Source organism: Somniosus microcephalus, chromosome 8 (assembly GCF_052327205.1).
Source record: "Somniosus microcephalus isolate GS21.2 chromosome 8, FLI_Smic_1.0, whole genome shotgun sequence".
NCBI lineage: Eukaryota > Metazoa > Chordata > Chondrichthyes > Squaliformes > Somniosidae > Somniosus > Somniosus microcephalus.
The window spans coordinates 152,919,394-152,925,393 of record NC_140994.1 but is presented as its reverse complement, the minus strand read 5'-3'; positions in this window follow the sequence as shown (position 1 = coordinate 152,925,393).

The window sequence follows — 6,000 nt, the reverse complement described above, 5'->3', positions numbered from 1 at the left end:
TCTGCACTCTCAGGTGGATGTAAAAGATCCCAAGGCACTATTTCAAAGAAGAGCAGGGGAGTTCTCCCTGGTGCCCTGACCAATATTTATCCCTCAACCAACCTTATCTTATCGCTGTTTGTTGGACCTTGCTATGCACAAATTGGCTGCTACATTTTCTACATTACAACAGTACTTCATTGGCTGTGAAGTGCTTTGGGATGTCCTGTGGTTGTGAAAAGCGCTATATAAATGCAAGTCTTATTTTTTTTTTAATATATAATTTCCAGTTCATAGTGGGATACATCCAGAACAGCCACAAACTGGCTGTTATACAACTATGACATGAAAGTGACCATCTCATCCACACATATATGTACAGTATGTACTCTTTTGAGGTTTATGCATGTTCTTGGGACAGAATAAATCAATTTTACCCTGTGTCAAACCTGTGCTATACCTGATCTGGCAGCAAGAATCTGAAAGTGGTTGCAAAATGTCCTCAGTACTCAACACTACCAGACATAAGAACATAAGAAATAGGAGCAGGAGTAGGCCATTTGGCCCTTCGAGTCTGCTCAGCCATTCAGTAACATCATGGCTGATCTTCTGCCTCATCTCCACTTTCCTGCACTATCCCCATATCCCTTGATTGCCTTAATATCCAAAAATCTATCAATCTCTGTCTTGAATATACTCAACGACTGAGCCTCCACAGCCCTCTGGGGTAGAGAATTCCAAAGATTCACCACCCTCTGAGTGAAGAAATGTCTTCTCATCTCAGTCCTAAATGGCCGACCCCTTATTCTGAGACTGTGATCCCTGGTTCTAGACTCCACAGCCAGGAGAAACATCTGCCCTACATCTACCCTGTCAAGCCCTGTAAGAATTTTGTATGTTTCAATGAGATCACCTCACATTCTTCTAATCACTAGAGAATATAGGCCTAGTCTACTCAATCTGTCCTCATGGGACAATTCCCCCCCATCCCAGGAACCAATCTGGTGAACCTTTGTTGCACTCCCTCTATGGCAAGTATATCCTTCCTTAGGTAAGGAGACCAAAACTGTACATAATACTCCAAGTGTGGTCTCACCATGGCCATATATAATTGCAGTAAGATGTCTTTACACTTATACTTAAATCCTCTTGTAATAAAGGCCAACATACCATTTGCTTTCCTAATTGCTTGCTGTACCTGCATGTTAACTTTCAGTGATTCGTGTACAAGGACACCCAGGTCCCTCTGAACACCAACATTTCCCAATCTCTCACCATTTAAAATATATTCTGCTTTTCTACTTTTCCTACCAAAGTGGATAACTTCACATTTCTCCACATTATATTCCATTTGTCATGTTCTTGCCCACTCACTTAGCCTGTCTATATCCCCTTGAAGCCTTCTTGCATCCTCCTCACAGCTTACATTCCCACCTAGCTTTGTATCATCAGCAAACTTGGATATATTATATTTGGTCCCCTCATCCAAATCATTGATTTAGATTGTGAATAGCTGAGGCCCAAGCACAGATCCTTGTGGTACCCCACTAGTTACACCCTGCCAACCCGAAAATTGCCCATTTATTCCTACTCTCTTTTCTGCCCAATTAATCCTCAATCCTTAGTAGTATATTGCCCCCAATCCCATGAGCCCTAATTTTGTTTAATAACCTCTTTTGTGGCACCTTATCGAATGCCTTTTGAAAATCCAAATACACCACATCCACTGGTTCCCCCTTATCTATTCTGCTAGTTACAACCTCAAAAAACTCTGAACAGATTTGTCAAACATGATTTCCCTTTTATAAATCCGTGTTGACTCTGCCCAATCTTATTATTTTCTAAGTGCCCTGTTACCACATCCTTAATAATAGATTCTAGCATTTTCCCTACTACTGATGTCAGGCTAACTGGTCTGTAGTTCTGTTTTCTCTCTCCCTCTTTTCTTAAATAGTGGGGTTACATTTGCTACCTTCCAATCCGCGGGAACCATTCCAGAATCTATGGAATTTTGGAAAATGACAACAAATACATCCATTATCTCTATAGCCACCTCTTTCAAAACCCTAGGATGTAGGCCATCAGGTCCAGGTGATTTATCGGCTTTCTGTCCCATTAATTTCTCCAGTAATACTTTTTTACTAACACTAATTTCTTTCAGTTCCTCATTCTCGCTGGAGCCTTGGTTCTCCACTATTTCTGGGAAGTTTTTTGTGTCTTCTTCTGTGAAGACAGGCACCATGGCCACAATTTTGCCAGCACTCAGTGGACAGGTTTGGAGGTGGGTCGGAGGTTAAATTCAATTTGATTGATGGCGGGTTCCGAATCTGCCATCAGCCCACCTCGAAACAGCTTTCCCAAGTGTTGGGTCCCCGATTTGCGAATGGACCAGACACCTAGTGGCAGGAAGCGGATTAAAGGCAATTACCTGCCTATCAACAGGTACTTGCCAGTAGTTGTCAGCCTGTTTTGGATTTTCCCGCTTCTGGATCAGGTTTCCCGACGTCCGGACAACATGCCAGGTAAGTATAGTGTGTTGTGAGTCTCGTGTAATGTTTGTGGAATGATGACAGCTGCAGAAGTGGTGTGAAGGATTCAATGTTGCACATGGTAAGTTTCAGAGCAAAGAAAATGTTGGTTACTGCATTTTTAAAACATTTACAGATTTCTTTAGCTTACAAGTTTTAAAATCCAACTATCTGTCAAGTGCCACCTCATTGGGAGAATCTCTCTCACCAGTGACAGATCGCTTCTGTCACCTCACCTGCAGCTGCCATCTATTCCAGCATATGGAGGATGTCATTGGAGAGTGTGTGTGCAAGAGGTCACCTTTGTGCAATGATTGTCAGTGTTTTCAGCACCTCAATGCTGTCAAACACTGAGAAATCAACTGTCAAAATAAAAGTGTGCGTGGTCCCTTTAAGGAAACCGGCAGATGACGCGTCATCAAATGACGTCATCAGACCTGGTTCCTGTTAATTGGCCGGCCAGCTTGCAGGGCGGGCTTAACAAGGTCAATCATGGGAAGATCATGTCTGTGGAGCTGAGGCAGCTGGGGGCGGGACTGGAAGCCGGAATCCAGCTGTCGCGCACCCATCCCAACAACGCTGACAAAATCACAAAGTATTTGCTTAATTTCTCTGCCATTTCCTTATTCCCCATTATAACTTCTGCTGTCTCAACCTGTAAGGGACCCACATTTACTTTTGCTAATCTTTTCCTTTTTACATACCTATAGAAGCTTTTACAATCTGTTTTCATGTCTCTCGCTAGTTTACTCTCATATTGTATTTTCCCTTTCTTTATCAATTTCTTCAAGATACTGAAAGTGGTTGTAAAATGTCCTCAGTACTCAACACTCCCAGACATCCTCCTTTCCTGCTGCTTCAGAATGAGGTGCCTGATAATGGATGATATACTCATGCTCTGGGTCAGTCCCCAGCACTGATATCCCTTGATGAGCATAAACAAATGGATAAAGTGCACAATAACACAGTTACAAGCAACTTATGAGTAAAGGTGTATAGTATTATTACATAATTGGTACAACTGCATCAGGAATGTGGTATAAAAATAGTAGCTTGATTATGCCCGGCTCATACTAATCACTTAAGAATGCACCGTTTAAACCATTGGTAATAACAAAACATCATCTATATTGTTTAAAATACAACAAACTTGCAATCAATAAATTATAAAAATGCAGCAACTCCAATGCAATACATTACAACAGCTAACATTATTTTATATCCCTTTACTATGGAGAACTTCCATGTAATATGTAAAAGTAAGTTAACAGTAATATCTAAAGTGGCATTGTTATCAGAACATAATTATTTGCACCTAAGAACTCCACTAGGTTCATTCCAATCACAAATTTGAACCTTCTTTTCTCTACAATTCTTAATTTAAGTCTGAAAAATTTACTGTAAAAGCAATAATCCGTTGTTTATGCATAATCAATGTTCACAATTTTGTAACAATTTTAAGCAAAAAAGTACAATTAAAATGAGTTTAGCAATGACTTTTCAAACACAACTTCAAAACCAAATTGTGCTTATTCTGAAAGTTGCAAACATAAAGCGATATGATAAGTGAAAGAGTTAAACATTACAAACAATTTTGAATAAAAAAATGTTTTCACTTATTTTTGTCATACATCATTCCCTGATCAAGTGAGTAGATACACAATCCTCTCAAGAGGCCTTTTCTTAATCTGATCATGAATCCAACTACTAGAACACCTTCAACACCCTTCAGAATGTCCTGCCTCCCTGCAGGAAAATGCTAAACCTTGACTTGTGCTGATTTACCATATGAGGAATCAGAGGCATAAATCCAGATTGACTAATCTTTGCAAAGTAATTGGTAACCTATTGTATCATTTGCTTGCTGCCTAGTATGGTATTTCAAACACATTTCCTCCCTTCTCAAATTTTTGGCTCACTATTTTTTCCCCTTCCCGAAGGTCCACCATTCTGTTTGACAAACATAGTGGGACATTTTTCCAACTGATGTAGATGAACCATCTCAATTCATAGTACAACAATTGGGTTTTTTCCCAGCCAGTTTTCTCTCCTCTTGTCCTGACGAGCGTGATTTGTGTCAGGGTGCAGTTCTACAAGTACTGCTGTCCCCTGGTACTACAGCCAAGTGGCTATTCTTTGTATATGATGATAAGCAGTGAGTGCATCAGCTGGTCATTTTAACACGAGGACTACCACAGCTGAGCCTGATTACGTCCAGACAACTGCTGTGTAATTCTAGCATTTCTGATCCTGAACTCACCTGACAGCCACAAACTGCTCGTATGTGTTACGTCCATGTAATAATAAGAAAAGGACTGCAGAGAATGGTACAACAGGTGTTTACTCAACGTGGTTCAAACTGCAACTGACTGTACAGATCACTACTCAGGGTTTATATACAGGTGTGGTCACTGCCGGTACTACAGGATACAGGAGCTGTAAAAAGTAGTTCTCCCCCTTAAAAGGTACATACATTACAATTCCTCTCCTTTTAGATTAACAGTACCATAACACTCATTTAACAATTAAATATCAAACTAATTACAATTAACACTTTTAACATGCAACATTAACTGAAAATAGTCTATTTATAAATTCAGTCTTTGGGGAGACTTCCTGATTCTTTCTGGATAACGCCTTTCCCGAGTGTCTCGCTCTTGGTGCGGAAGCGATTCTAACACCCTGTCGTCAGTTGATTCATCAGCTTCCAATGCTATTGTTTCTGAGGTAGATGCGACCTGTACGTCGGGTTCCTCACCAGGTACGTATGGCCGAGACATGGGGTTGACTCGTTCCTGTGACTCTAGGATCTGGTCAGCATGGCATCTCACAATGTTCTCCCCAACATCCACTGTGTACATTAGTGGCCCCTGCCATGTGCATATCGTTCCTGGTTGCCAGTTCTCTGCTCGGTAGTCGCGGGCCAAGACTGGTTGCCCTACACTGAAGCTTCTTGTCGGCTTCTCATTGATGTGCTGGAATTGCTTACTGTCAACATCTCTTCGTACATTTGGTCTGAGCAAATCCAGACAAGATCTCAACCTTCGGTTAAAGAACATCATGGCCGGGGCCTGGTTGGTGACTGCATGTGTCACATTTCTATAGGCTAACAGGAAATTGTCCACCTTATGCTGCAGTGGAATGTTGTCATCGCACATGGCATTTACTGCTTTTTTAAAGGTTTGTACGAACCTCTCAGCCAATCCATTTGTGGCTGGATGATACGGGGCAGATGTGTAATGCCTTACCCCATTCCTTTTCATAAATCTTCGAAACTCTTCTGACACAAACTGTGGTCCGTTATCAGAGCAAATCTGCTCTGGCAAGCCGTTCCTGGCAAAAATGGTCCGTAGGACTGCAATAGTTTTCTCCGTGGTGTTGGAGGACATTTTGATCACCTCAGGCCATTTCGAGTGCGCATCCACAGCTATTAAAAACATTGGCCTAGAAATTGAGTAGCCTTAGCGCCGCATTTGAGGCGCTAGAGGGCCTA